We start from the raw sequence: 15,312 nt of genomic DNA on the forward strand, positions 1-15,312 counted from the left end.
ACACCCCTGTCACCTATCCCCACCCACGATTTCACTCCCAGGCCCCTTGGCCTGGCTGTGCTTGCCCTTTGGCCAGCGCCCTAGAGGTCACAGTGAGGCCCAAATGAACGGGGTTTTACTGAACTGACATGCCCAGGAGAGAAACATGGGTCTATACAGAGAGGCTAATCATTTGTTTCAAGCTGAATTACCAGGGTGGCGTGGGTGGGGTGGACCCAGGGGCTCCCCTCCGCTCCCCCTGCAACCCCTGTGTCCGGTCTGAGGTACCTGTATGCATTCTCTTCAGGTCCCCACTCCCTTCAGTCTGAAGCAGGGACCCCAGCTTTGCAGGTGCAGAAGCTCTGTGGCTCTGGGAGCCTGCTGGACTCAAGTTCGTTCTGACCTCAGGACAGGTGTGGGCAGGAGATGCTGACGGCTGGTTTTCCTGGGCCACCCAGAACACCTGGCCTCTCAGCTGTCTCAGCACAAAATTCGCCCTGTAAGCAGGACCCTCCTGAGCTCCCAGGAAGGGCCAGGCACATAGCTGCTGTCACCGGCAACAGTCCTGCAGACAGCAAGATGGCTGTGACACAGTGCTGCACACAAAGCCTGGCTGCTGCCCGCCACACGCAAGGACAGGCACCGAACACAGCCAAGGTCAGGGACCTGCAGGGTCAGCTGAGCGTGTGAGGAGGACTCAGGTGCCTGCAATCCTTGCCTCCCTGCCACAGTGTGATGCTACGGGGTGGCCCGGCAGGACTGGGTCATTACAGCTCCTGACCTACCAGAGGACCTAATGTCACCCCCCACTCAGTTGTCATGTTGCTGGGGAGTCTGAAGAGGGGGAAGGCACCAGGGTGGTCCCAGCCATGCTGGGACTTGGAGCAGTCCCTAGTACTGACACTGAAGTATGTCAATATCATAATAAGTGGCTTAGAGGGGGCGGTGTTGACTGTTAATCCCAAGGGATGAAGAGAACACCTCGCTCCCGGAAGAAAGCTGGGAGGATCTCTGTTTTTTTTTTTTTTTTTTTTTTTTTTTGAGACAGGGTCAGGCTGAGTGCAGTGGTGCAGTCTCAGCTCACTGCAGCCTTGGACTCCTGGGCTCAAGTGATTCTTGCACCTCAGCCTCCCAGGCAGCCACGACCATAGGCATGCACCACCATGCCTGTCTAATCTTTTAAAAATTTTTATGGAGGTGGGATCTCACTATGTTGCCCAGACTGGTCTTGAACTCCTGGGCTCAAGTGATCCACCCACTTTGGCCTCCCAAAGTGCTGGGATTATAGGCGTGAGCCACGGCACCAGGCTACATCTCCATTTTAAGATGCTGAATGGGCACTTAGAGGAAGGACAAGAAGCAGAGTGGGTGCTGCCATATTGTGTACATTCTGGGAGTCCTCACTGCCCTGGTACCCAGACATAGGTCTGTCACTCAGGAGTGGCAAGGGCTGCCCTAGGTCTGGCCCAGAAGGCCTCTGAGCTCCTGCTTAGAGTGCCATAGTGCCATGCCGGTGGTGTGGAGGGGCTTGAGCACACTCGGGCTTATGCGCACATGTGTCCGGTGGACTGTCTGGGTGCGCCTCCGTGTAGGAGAGCATTCTGCCTTCTTGCATAGCAGTGAAGCTTTCGTAGGAACTCTAACCCTGTTGAAGGGAAGTAGGGAAATGAGGAGTGTCTGAGACACCAGGCTGCCTGCTCAGTCTTTCAGAGGTAGGAGAGAAGCCTGCAGAGGTCTCAGGGATCACTTCCGCTTCCCATGAAGGCTCCCACCTGGGATCCCCCAGGTCCAAGAGCCCTCTGGAGGGAGGACCTCTCCTAAAGGGTGGCAGCCTGGGATCATCAACCAATCCATGAAATTTCCCTCCGAGCCCTTTACAGTTCACTGTGCCCTGATTTTACAGATGGGAAAACCAAGGCCCAGAGAGGGAAAGTGGTGTGCTCAAGGCCACACTGTGGATCAGGGGCGGGGCATGGTCTGGTGCCTGCCAGCGTCCTGCGTTTCTTCCCATACTGCAGTCAGGAGAGGGAGGTGGCCGGGCAACCCTGGATCTGCTGCCCGCGGGCAGTTAGGGGTGGGGAGGGGAATCCAATGGTTGCTGTGCCCCCAGCAGCAGTGGCTGCTTCACACCCCGTCCTTGGCCAGTTGCTTTGAACAAGGTATGTTTTGCTAACTTTTTACCTGGGGATCTCCAAGCACGCGATGAATTCGGAGAATATGGTTTCTGGTTTCTGTACATTTTCTTCCCCTGTAGTCTGGCCTGTTTATCACGAGCTCTGCTAATCAGAATATTCAAGTGCACGCACGTACACAGGCATACACGATGTGCAGGACGTTCTGGGGAATTTACTTTTCTGGGTAACTGAGGGTTAACTGGAAACCTGTGTTCTTATGCCTTATTGAAAATTTTTCTACAAATGATGAGCATTTCCCCAACTTAGTATTTTGAAAAGTTCCACCACTTTCTAAATACGTGACCTTGGTCGAGTTACCTAACCTCAGTAACCTCAGTTTCCTTATCTGTAAAATGTGCAGAGCAATGCCTCTCTAGGTAATGAAAGGAACTAGAAATAAAAGCAGTGCATAGCATACCATGTGTGCTTTAGAAATGAAGCCATTGCTACTGCTGTTAGGACTCTTATTACCTGGTCAAAGGATCGGGAGAGTCGACTGAGGATCTTTGTGGGGATTTGGGACTCTGGTTTGGATGCCGTTGCACATCTGGCATCCATCTGCAGTTTCTGTCCCAATTAAGTCCTCCCAAGGAGATAGTTTTCTTATGATTTGCTGCTTTCTCATAAAAGCTCCTGCAGCCGTGGGAGCTGCATGCAATGAACCAAGGACCTTTGGTCTGGAGCCCATACGTTCTCTTTGAGTTTGTTGTGCCTCCTCTGGGAAAGGGCCAGAGGATGAAGGGCAGGGCATGGGCTCAGCCTTCCTGGGATTCTGTTCCACCCCACTCTGTGTCACGCATTCCCCCTGCACACAGCTCAGGACCCACTCCCTTGCCAGAGGGCAGGCCAGGAAAAAGACAGGGAAAGGGGCACCCCGGCCACTGAGAAGGCAGGAAGGGCACCCTGGGCTGGGGGAGAGCAGGAGAGGCTCTGGATCCCCAGCAACTATAGGGAGATTGGAATGGCTGGGGAGGGGCCTGGGTCTTAGTCTTGGCCTGGTGCATTCTAGGAAACCCTTTCTTCCTTCCCTTCCTTCCTTCCTTCCCTCCTTCCCTCCTTCTTTCCTCTTCCTTCCTTCCTTCCTTCCTTCCTTCCTTCCTTCCCTTTTTTTTTTTTTGATGGAGTCTCACTCTGTTGTCCAGGCTGGAGTGCAGTGGTGCGATCTTGGCTCACTGCAGCCTCTGCCTCCTGGGTTCAAGCGATCCTCGTGCCTCAGCCTCCTGAGTAGCTGCCACTGCAGAAGCGTGCGCCACCACACTCAGCTAATTTTTTTTTTTTTTTTTTGTATATTTTTAGTAGAGATGGGGTTTTACCATGTTGGCCAGGCTGGTCTCAAACTCTTGACCTCAAGTGATCGGCCCACCTTGGCCTCCCAAAGTGCTGGGATTACAGCTGTGAGTCACTGCGCCCGGTCCAAGAGGCAGCCTTTTCTGACCCACCCCCAGATAGATCCAGATTGAAGAGTTGAGGAGCTGCCTGGAAGTGGGGAGCCCACGGGACTCCCAGCTCCATGAAACTGCTCCTGCTGGCTGTGGAGGGGGAGGAAGCAGCCACAGATGGGGAGAGTGGCAACCAGGCACCTCCCCTGCAGGGCTGCTGCCTTGCCCCCACAGGTGTAGCTCTATCCGCCCAGGGATGAGGCCTGGGTGCCTGCTGGTGCCCTGCGTCAGAGGTACAGTCCTGTGAAAGGGCATGGAGTTCAGAGTCAGATCAACCCCAGCCCTGTCCCTTACTGGGTGGCCTTGGGCAGCCCACTTAGATCTCTGGGCCTCACTCTTCTTAACTGTAAAATGGAAATACTTACCTTTGGGTGATGATGTGAAGATGCAATGAGACTAGTGTGTGAAAAGTCAGCCTGGTGCAGTCCCTAGGCTTGCAACCTGCCTCCTGCCCTTTGCTCAGGGCTGCTGAGAGGGGCACCTGGTGCTGGACTGGGCAGAGCCTTGCAGACTGAGGGTGGAGCATTGTAGGATTTGGTTTCTGGGATGGGGGCAAAGGCTATCTCTAGACCTCATCTGTATTCAGTCCCTCCTCGTTCTCCCTCCAGCTCAGTCTGTCCCTGCTTCTCCACTTCTCTTTCTTCCTCGCCACATCCTGCCCCAGGCCCCCAGCCTTCATACGGAGACCTGCCACGCTGGCACAGGGCCTGCAATGGGATGAGGAAGTGCTTGCTTTGATGTCCCACTCCCCTTAGACTCACTTTTGTCCACCTGGAGACAGCATCCTGGGGCACATAGAGGCCCACCATGGTGCCTGAGCTCCTGCACACCCAGCAGAAGCTGGAGGGTGGGAGGGGGGCAGGAGGATGTATAAACGTTGTATTGAACCATAGAGTGCACACACGCTGAGCACATACTGTGTGCAGAGACAGTGCCACTGGCCTTTTAGTTCATTTTCTGCTGCTGTAACAGAATACCACAGGCTGGGTAACTTATAATGAATGAAAATCTATTTGGCTTACTGTTTTGGAGGCTGGGAAGTTCAAGAGCATGGTGCCAGCATCTGGCGAGGGCCACTCTGTGGCAAAAGGCAGAAGGTGAAAGCAAGGGCAGGAGAGACAGAGAGAGGAAATCGGCTGAATTAATCCTTTTTATCAGGAGCCCACCCCTCAGCAATAACACTTCACTCACTCTTGCATAATAGCATTAATCCGTTCATGAGGACAGAGCCCTCATGACCTAATCATCTCTTAAATGTTTCACCTCTTAATACCATCAGAATGAGGACAAGCTTCCAACCCGTGAATTTTGGGGGAACACATTCAAACCATAGCAGCTGGGGTGGGGGAGATTGCACAAAAAGCATTCCTGCTATTGATAATGAAAATATCACTTTGTGTATGTACAGCACAGAAAATTTCACAAGCGCTTTCCTACACTAGCTTTTCATCCTTGCCACGATAGTCCCTGACTTCAAAAAGCTTATCATTTAGTTACTGGAGAATGTTGTGAATAACTGTGACACAATGCAGCAAGGCCAACATTAGGGGGAAGTATCCCTAATCTGGAGGTATCTGGAGGTAAAGACTTGAGCCACGTCCTTAAAACGGTACCCAGTTAACAACTGTAGGTTAATTTGTTGTTATTTAAGTATGTGGCAGAACCCTGATTTTGATGGGATTGGCAAACAAATTATACTTCCCATCATCCCTTGCAGCTAGGGGTAGGCTCAGGATCCAGTACTGGCCAATGAGCTGTAAATAGAAGTTAGTTGGGGATTTCTGGGAGTTAGACTTTCCTGGTGTAAGCCTCACCCCTTCCTTGTTGTCACTTCCTTTTTTCTTCTTCTGGTAAGGTGGAGTGAGGCTGAGGTGGAATCAGGCGGCAGGTGCTTAAACAGGAGTTTAAGGCTCTTGGAAACTCATTACTGTCTCTGGATCTGTTTCCTTATCTGTAAACCAGAGGTTGAATGAGATAAAAACATTTTTAAGCATTCTACTTTGCTAATTTGTAATATGTGAACATATAATACACATACAAGCATCTGTGAATGGGTTGAGAAATATGATTTAATTGACAAAAACTCAGATTACTGTAACCTAGTGTCTTAAGGAGCACAGCCACCCTCAGTGTAAAGTAGGTGCTCCAGTAGATTTAAAATAAATCAATTTAGGACAGCTGCCACTCTTTGAGGCTCATGTATTTGTGGCAGAAAAAAGAATGATTATTTTAGTAAAAAACATCTGGCTATGCACATTTCTGCTGCCTGACAAGTGTGCAATTATTCAGCCAGCATGAAGACAAACCTCTGTACTGCCTTCTTCAGTTTACACAGACTGGCAGGTGAAGAAATCATGTCTAGAATTAGATCACATTAAAGGAACGATTGTAATCTTAAAGCATCCATGATTCTAACATGGAGGCCTGGAGTTGATAACCCTTTGTTTAAAATCTCTCAGTATGATGGTGACTTTGACAGTTTTTTCTTGTAATTCTGTAACTGTTTGCTGTATATATTTTAGAGCTATTAGTTGCAAGCAGGTTCAACATTGTTTTATCCTATTGATAATTATTCCTTTTATCATTATATAATGACACCTTTTTCTTAGTGATGGCTTTTGCCTTAAAGTCTATTTTGCCTAATACTAATATTGCTACACCATCTTTCTTTTGGTTAGCATCTGCTTAGTATAGAAATATTCCCAATATTTCTGTGTCATTATGTTTTAGGTGTATGTCTTATAAATAGCATATAGCTAGAATTTTAAAAATATAATCTGAGAATCTGTTATTTAAATGAAAAATCAAGTCCATTTGCATTTATTATTGTTATATATTTGGATTTAATTCTGCAATTTTACTTATTTTATATTTACCTTTTTTTTTTCTTTTTTGAGATGGAGTCTCGCTCTGTTGCCCAGGCTGGAATGCAGTGGTGCAGTCTCGGCTCACTGCAACTTCTGCCTCCCGGATTCAAGTGATTCACCTGCCTCAGCCTCCTGAGTAGCTGGGACTACAGGCATGTGCCACCACACCTGGCTAATTTTTGTATTTCTGGTAGAGATAGAGTTTCAACATGTTGGCCAGGCCAGTCTCAAACTCCTGGCCTCAAGTGATCCGCCAGCCTTGGCCTCCCAAAGTGCTGGGATTACAGGTGTGAGCCACTGTGCCTGGCCTATATTTACCATAATTTTGCTTTGCTTCTTTCCTCCCTTTGCTAGTATCTTTTTTTTTTTTTTTTTTTTTTTTTTTGAGGCAGATTCTTGCTCTGTCATCCAGGCTGGAGTGCAGTCATGCAATCTTGGCTCACTGCAGTCTCCTCCTCTCGGGTTCAAGCAATTCTCATGCCTCAGCCTCCAGAGTAGCTGGGACTACAGGTGCACACCACCATGCCCAGCTAATTTTTGTACTTTTAGTAGAGATGGGGTTTCACCATTTTGGCCAGGCTGGTCTTGAACTCCTGACCTCAGATGATCCACCCACTTTGGCCTCCCAAAGTGCTGGGATTGCAGGATGAGCCACCATGCCTGGCCTGCTACTGTCTATTATATTGATCAAATTTTCTTTATCTCCACCCCCTTTCCTTATACTGGTTTGAAAATTATACATTGTATTTTGATTCTTTTAGTAGTTGACTTATCTTTCTATCATGTGTATTTGATTTAACAAGGGATAAATTAGTCAATATATTTAATATAATTTTATTTTTTAAGAGGTGGGATCTTGCTCTGTCACTCAGGCTGGAGTACAGTGGCATGATCATAGCTCACTGTAGCCTCAAACTCTTGGGCTCAAGGGATCCTCCCACCTCAGCCTCCCAAGTAGCTAGGACTATAGGTGCATACCACCATGCCTAGCTAAGTTTAGAAAACTTTTTTTGTAGAGGCAGAGTCTTGCTATGTTGCCCAGTCTGGTCTGGAACTCTTAACCTCAAGAGGTTCTCCTGTCTTAGCCTTCCAAGTGCTGGATTACAAACATGAGCCACTCTACCTGGCCTATATCTTTATGCCCCTCCCAAGCAAAGATCTTAAAAGCTTCAACTCCAATTACACACCTTCCATTTTCCATGTATTATTATCTAATGGTTTATTTTAATCTTATTTTTACATCCCAAATCATTCATTTTTGTTGTTGTTGGTATAAATCAATGACTTTTTTTTTCTTTTTAGAGATGGGGGTCTCTCTCTATTGCCCAGGCTGGAGTGCAGTGGCACGATGATAGTTCACTGCAGCTTCCAACTCCTGGGCTCAAGCGATCCGCACACCTCAGCCTCCTAGGACTGCAGGCACGTGCCACCATGCTCAGCATTTTTTTTTTTAAATGTTTTTGTAGAGATCCAGGGTCTTGTTATGTTGCCCAGGCTGGTCTCAAACTCCTGCCCTTAAGTAATTCCAAGCATTAGCCTCCTGAGTAGCTGAGATTACAGGTTCAAGTCACCAGGCCCAGCTCAACGACTACTTAGGTTTATAATGGATAACTTCTTTTTGTTTACTGTGGCAGTTTGTATTTTTTAAAGATAGAAGCAACCATAGCTCCCATCTCACATGGTCTTCTGCAATATGCCTTGACACCCCCCATCAACAGATGGAATCTATTTCTTCTCCTTTTGAATTTGGGATGACCTTAGTGACTTGTTTTAGTCCGTAGAATGTGGTGTGTGATTTCTGAGACCAGATTAGAACTAGGAAAGATTAGACGCATCTTTCCTAGTTCTTTGGAGGACTTGCTCTCTGGACACTCCCATGTAGAGGCCATTTGTAGATGTTACAGTCAACAGTCTTCACTCAGCATGGTCTTTGAATAATCTTAGCTCAGATGCTAGATATGTGAGTGAAGGGGCCTCCAGATGCTTCCAGCCCTCAGCCACATGAGCCATTCAGGACTTTCCAGGTGGAGCCCCAGACATCATTTAAAAAGTTGAGCTGGCTGGACTTAGTGGCTCATGCCTGTAATCCCAGCACTTTGGGAGGCCGAGGTGGGTGGATCACTTTGAGCTCAGGAGTTCGACACCAGCCTGACCAACATGGTGAAACCCCGTCTCTACTAAAAATGCAAGAATTAGCCGGTCGTGGTTGTGCATGCCTGTAATCCCAGCTACTTGGGAGGCTGAGGCAGGAGAATCACTTGAACCCAGGAGGTGGAGGTTTCAGTGAACTGAGATTGCGCCATTGCACTCCAGCCTGGGCAACAAGAGCGAAACGCCATCTCAAAAAAAAAAAAAAAAGTTGAGCCATCCTTGCTGTATCTGTTTTAGTTCCTAACCCACAAAACTTGTGAGCATAATAAAATGGCTGTTCTTTTACTTCACTAAATTTGGGGTGGCTTGTTATACCCCCAAAAAATAACTGGGACACTTCGATTGCATATATTTCCTGTGGGTTCCATTTCCATCTTACCAATATACATCCTACAGTTCCTATAGTAATTATTTCAGTGAGGATCTTGAGTGATAAAACTTGTTTTTGTCTGCAAATATCTTTTCCCCCTTACTCTTAAATAATAATTTTCACGGGTCTGGAACTTGAAGTTCCTGGTTGTCTTCCCTCAGCACATTGAATATATTTATGTTTATTGTTTTATGGTAGATATTATTAAGAAAAGTTGTCTCCAATCTAATTATTGATCCTTTTAAAGTAAGCTGTATTTTCTCCCTAGTTGCTTTTAAGATCTACCTTTGGTGTTCTGCAATGTCTATTTGTATATTTATTTTCATCATGCTCAGTAATCAATGTGCCTCTTCAATCTGAAGATTCATGGCTATTTCTTGTTCTAGAAAAACTTCATGCATTATTTGTTTGAATGTGGCAAATATTGTCGCTTTCTGATTCATTTTGACTTTTTCTTCTGGAACTCCTATTAGTGGTATATTGGACTTTCTCATTTTATTATCCATGTCTTTTAGCTTTTCTTTCAAATATTCTCTTTGCCAGAGTTCTGGTGAGTTTCTGCAGATCTGCCTTCCAGTACACCTATTCTCAATTCAACTGTGTCTAATCTGCTGGCTTGCCAGTATATTGTGTTTGCAAATTCAATAACCATATTCTTTCATCTCTGTGGTTCTTTTCCAAATCTGTTGTTTTACACAGTATCCTGTTCTTTAACATTTTTATTCCTTCCTTTGTATTTTAACATTTTAATATGCTAATTTTATATCTCTTTTGGCTTGTCCTATTATTTCAGGTTCTTAGAGGTAATGTTTTCCTTTCTTTTTTTTTTTTTTTTTTTTTTTTTTTTTGAGACAGTGTCTGGTTCTGTAGTCCAGGCTGGAGTGCAGTGCCACGATCTCGGCTCACTGTAAGCTCCGCCTCCCGGGTTCATGCCATTCTCCTGCCTCAGACTCCCGTAGCTGGGACTACAGGTGCCCGCCACCACGCCTGGCTAATTTTTTTGTATTTTTAGTAGAGACGGGGTTCCACTGTGTTAGCCAGGATGGTCTCGATCTCCTGACCTTGTGATCCACCCGCCTCAGCCTCCCAAAGTGCTGGGATTACAGGCATGAGCCACTGCGCCCAGCTGGAGGTAATGATTTTCTTGTATGTTGTGCCTGCTGGCTCTCCTTCATGGCAGATGGTTTCCTCATGTGATTTGTAACTGTTGTTTGTGAACTCATCTGCAGTGGAGTTGTTTTGTTCCGTGGGAGTCCTATATGTTCTGGATTGTGAAAATGGCCTCAGAGATGTTTTGTATTTGTTTCTGCCAACTGCTCCCAAGGGCTCATGGGGGAGCATTTTTGTGTAATTTTTCAGCTTGGGAATTCTTTGCCATATGGATATCATAAATTTGGCTGCCACCCTCATGAATAGTTTTGGTTTTCAGTTTTGATTTTTCCCAGGAAACTTTTCTCCCACCCAGAGGCCTGGGCAAAGACAAAATTCATGTGTCACCTCCTAGTTTTGTGGGTAATTCTTTTCCGAGGGGCCATCCTTCCAGGGTTCTTGCTTTATACAGGGGTCTCAGTTCCAGTTCTCCATAAGGCCACACCTCTGGATCCTAGTGGGTGTTGAACCCTCAGCTCCTGTTGGTGGGGCCCCCATCCATGTCCAGTTTCTCACTGGGCCCCCTGGGTTAAAGCCCAAATCTGGCTCTAAGTTCTCTCTGTACACCCGACACCTCGCTGCTTCTCCACTCCTTTTTCAAGTTCCAATGTGGTTCTAACATCTTTCACTTATATTTGGTTCTGAGTTTCTCAGTGTGGCATCAACATTAGCTGAGTCCATGATGTTGCCAGAATCTGAAGTCAGTGATCTTGATGTTTAGCAGAGCACCTCAGGGAGATTTGGGGGCATGCAAAGTTAGGCCTGGGGATAATATTAGTTCAGCTAGGGAGCTGTACTGCTCTGCATGAGAAATAGATTTGGGGGTGAGGAGATTTGAATTGGCTCCAAGAGAGGGAGAATGAGGGGGCTGGAGGTGGAGGAAGGCTCTGGCTTATGAAGAATGAACAGTGTGACGTCATGCTGGCAGAAATATTGCAGGGCTCTTGAAAATAGTGGTTGAGGGTGCATGGTGGCTCACAGCCGGAATCCCAGGACTTTGGAAGGCTAGGCAGGAGGATTGCTTGAGCCCAGAAGTTCAAGAGCAGTTTGGGCAATATGGTGAGACCCCATCTTCAGAAAAGTTTTTAAAAAAATTTATCAGGCATGGTGGCAGGTGTCTGTAGTCCCAGCTACTCAGAAGGCTGAGGCAGGAGGATCACTTGAGCCCTGGAGTTCGAGGCTGCAATGAGCTATGATTGCACCACTGCTCTCCAGCCTGGGTGATAGAGAAAGACCGGGTCTCTAAAAGGAAGAAAGAGAGAGAGAAAATAAATAATGGTTCTCTGAGATTCAGTTTAACTTGGTTCTCTGTGCTGTGAGCTGCACTGTAAGCCTTGCCTCCCTGCTCACACTCTGTGTGACCCTAAACCTTCAGTAAAAGTTGCTGCTCACAAATGTCTGTGTCAGTGCCACCTGAGTAAAATCAAGGGGAAAGAGGCTACCTGGGTGCACTGGGCTGCAGGGAAGAAAACATCCACAGGAAAGGAGACAAGGAGAAGGAAAATTTGGAGAAGGAAGAAACGGGGCAAGGAGGAGCCAGGGGACCTGTCAGGGGAGTGATATGGTTTGGCTCTGTGTCCCCACCCAGATCTCATCTTGTAGCTCCCATAATTTCCATGTGTTATGGGAGGTACCTAGTGGGAGATGATTGAATCATGGTGTGGGGGATCTTTCCCGTACTGTTCTCGTGATAGTGAATGGGTCTCACAAGATGTAATGGTTTTTAAAACGGGAGTTGCTCTGCACAAGCTTTCTCCTTTGCCTGGTTCCATCCATGTAAGATGTGACTTGCTCCTCCTTGACTTCCACCATGATTGTGAGGCCTCCCCAGCCATGTGGAACCATAAGTCCAATAAACCTCTTTCTTTTGGAAATTGTCCAGTCTCGGGTATGTCTTTATCAGCAGCATGAAAATGGAGCCTTGCTTACCCCACCCACCCTGGAGTCCCTGGAGCCCTTGAGCAGGAGGCAGTGGGCTTCTCTCTGAATGGAGAAAGAGGATCCAGAGGATCCAGGTAGTCTCCTTACTTCAGCTCAAATAAATAGCGCACTACCCTCAGCTAATGCACTCACCTGCAGCCTCCACTTAGAGTGACTCCTGCAAACATGCATGCTATGTCTGCAGTTCCATCCAAAGCCTGCAGCCCCACACCCGCCCAGTAGCCTCTGACTTAGCCACCTGGATGATCCAGAACAAACCTGAGAAAAAGGAAGTGTGGCTTAAAAATGATACATGTTGCCCAGTACATGTACTGTACTTTTGCACATTTTCAAAGGACATGTGAGATTTCACTCAGGAGCCTGATCTTTATTTTATTTTTATTTTTGTTTTTTTTTTTTTTGAGATGGAGTCTCTGTCGCCCAGGCTGGAGTGCAGTGGCCTGATCTTGGCTCACTGCAACCTCCGCCTCCCAGGTTTCAAGTGATTCTCCTTCCTCAGCCTCCTGAGTAGCTGGGATTACAGGTGTGCACCACCAAGCCAGGCTAATTTTTATGTTTTTAGTAGAGATGGGGTTTTGCCATGTTGGCCAGGCTGGTCTCAAACTCCCAACCTCAGGTGATCCGCCTGCCTCAGCCTCCCAAAGTGCTGGGATTGCAGGCCTGAGCCACTGTGCCTGGCCTTATTTTTTATTTTATTTTTGAAATAGAGTCTTGCTCTGTCACCCAAGCTGGAGTGCAGCCGCATGAACTCGGCTCACTGCAGCCTCTGCCTCCTGGCTTCCAGCGATTCTCGTGTCTCAGCCTCCCGAGTAGCTGGCATTACAGTCGTGTGCCACCATCACACCCAGCTAATCTTTGCATTTTTTTTGTAGAGACAGGGTTTTACCCTGTTGTCCAGGCTGGTCTCAAATTCCTGGCCTCAAGCAATCCACCCACCTGGCGCCTCCCAAAGTGCTGGGATTAGAGGCATGAGCCACTATGCTTGGCCTCATCTTTATTTTAGAATTAACAAAACGGTGGAGAACTTTGGGGTCAGTCCTGGTTTGACCTATACGAGTCACTCAGTCTTTCTGAGCCCCAGTCCCCATCTGTAATACACCCAAGTCCCACAGCCACAGTGGGAGGCAGAGTCCCACAGTGGGTGGCAGAGTCCCCACTCCGTGCTGCTGACTGTGCTAGGCTATTTCATGGTACTTGCAAAGGCCTGGCACATCATGGGCCCCAGTGTGTGCTGACTGTATGGCTGAAAGGATTGATGAGACACTAAAGTCCCCCATGAAGGCACAAGCCAGAAGGTAAGTACTCGTCCAGTCACAATGGAAGGAATGAAAGCATAAGGACGGTGTGCATGCACATGTGGCGCCGGGGACCCATGCTCCAGGTTAGCTGCCGGAAGACCCAGGGCCTAACCCAAGCCAAGACAACTCAGATACACTGACAGGATTTGAGGACCCTGTCTTTCTTCCCTCCACCGAATATCTTCGCACACAAGGAGGAGCAGAGAGAGGCAGCAGCAGCCCAGTCAGGGCAGAGGTAGTGCCTCGCTTCCGAGGGAAGAGTTGACTCTTAGCTTGCTTCTCAAAGCTCAAGTCGGGGGCTGGGCATGGTGGCTCACGCCTGTAATCCCAGCACTTTGGGAGGCCAAGTCAGGCAGATCACCTGAGGTCAGGAGTTCGAGACGAGCCTGGCCAACATGGTGAAACCCCATCTCTACTAAAATTGCAAAAATTAGCCTGGCATGGCAGCATGCCTCTGTAATCCCAGCTACTCAGGAGGCTGAGGTGGGAGGATTGCTTGAACCCGGGAGGCAGAGGCTGCAGTGAGCCGAGATCATGCCACTGTACTCCAGCCTGGTGAGAGGGCGAGACCTCGTAAAAAAAAAACAAACAAACAAACAAAAAAAACGCTCAAGTTGGGAAAGGAGAGGCTCCTTAATACAGAATGGGCTGGAGTCCACTCCACTCCAGCAGGGAACATTTGGCCCTAGCTCTGACAGGGTGGAGGGGGTGTCAGGAGACCTAGGGAATGGTCAATCCCTGCCTGTGGAGGATGGACCATGCCCAAGGCCTGGGCAGTGGAGACAATGACAATGGCTGCAGTGAGCTTTGACAATGGGCAAAATCTCAGAGGAGTGGGAGGAAGAGATTTTCTTCCCCTCTGCGCTATTTTGGCTTTGGTGAGGGACCAGAAGGACCTCCAGGGATCTGGAAAAATTCTACTGGAGAAGTTGGCGATTTGTTGTTCTGGCCAGTAGCGGTGGTTCTCAGCTACAACAGCTCCCTTGCCCACCCACCCACAGTGCCCCCACAGCGGAGTTCCTGCGGGCTGGGTGCCAGGTGATGTGCAAGCCGCACATGTGAGTCCCAGGTGCATGGGGTCTCCCAGCGCTCAGAGCCTCCCACCAGGCTACACCCTGGATGCCATGCCCTCTCTCTTTCCCTGCACCCTACGGCTGCTGTTTTCCCTCAATATCCATTCTCTCCTTCTCTATTGTAATATTGGGACACTCCAGTTTCTGTCTAGCTGGGCACATGATTGCCCAGAATAAAGCCTACACTTTCCAGTTCCTTGCAGCTGGATGTGGCCACACAACTAAGTTTTGGCCAATGGGATTCAAGCTGAAGTTTAGGCCATGTGTGCTCTTCCTGGCTGTGCCCTTTAAGGAAAGGAGCATGCCATGGCCCGCTCTGGCCCCTTTTCCCTGCTGGCAGGAGGCATAACACTTCTCTTGACCCACCTGTCTGGGGCTGCAGATGCCCCTGTCCAGGAGTTTTGGCAGAGCCAGGGGCTGCCCTAGCCATGCTGGGTTGGAGGTCTCAGGGCCCTGGAGAGGCACAGTGCTTGTGATCTCACCTGAGCGATCCCACACAGGGCTCCACGGGCCCCACCTTGCAGTGAGAGGACTGTCGGGCACAGTGAATGGCCCCAAGAAAGGCACTGATGTCCTCTTCAGTAAGTGGGGGGCGGGGGGGGGGTGGTTTACTGGTAAAAGCGGGTATTTACTGGTTAGTGCAATTCCCTGTGTGGGAATGTGCTACTCATTACTCATTCAGCCCTCCTATCATCCCGCACAGAAGGCCTCTTTATTCCCATTTTGCACATGAGAAAATTAAGGCTTAGAAAGTGTTGTCAGCCAGCCCACAGGCTTATGGCTATTAAGTGGTGAAGTCTGGATTTGAACGCAGCTCTGGCTTCAAAATTTATGCACTTGGTCACTCCATTGTTCTCCTTCCCCAGTAACT

Source organism: Symphalangus syndactylus, chromosome 14, assembly GCF_028878055.3.
Source record: "Symphalangus syndactylus isolate Jambi chromosome 14, NHGRI_mSymSyn1-v2.1_pri, whole genome shotgun sequence".
Lineage (NCBI taxonomy): Eukaryota > Metazoa > Chordata > Mammalia > Primates > Hylobatidae > Symphalangus > Symphalangus syndactylus.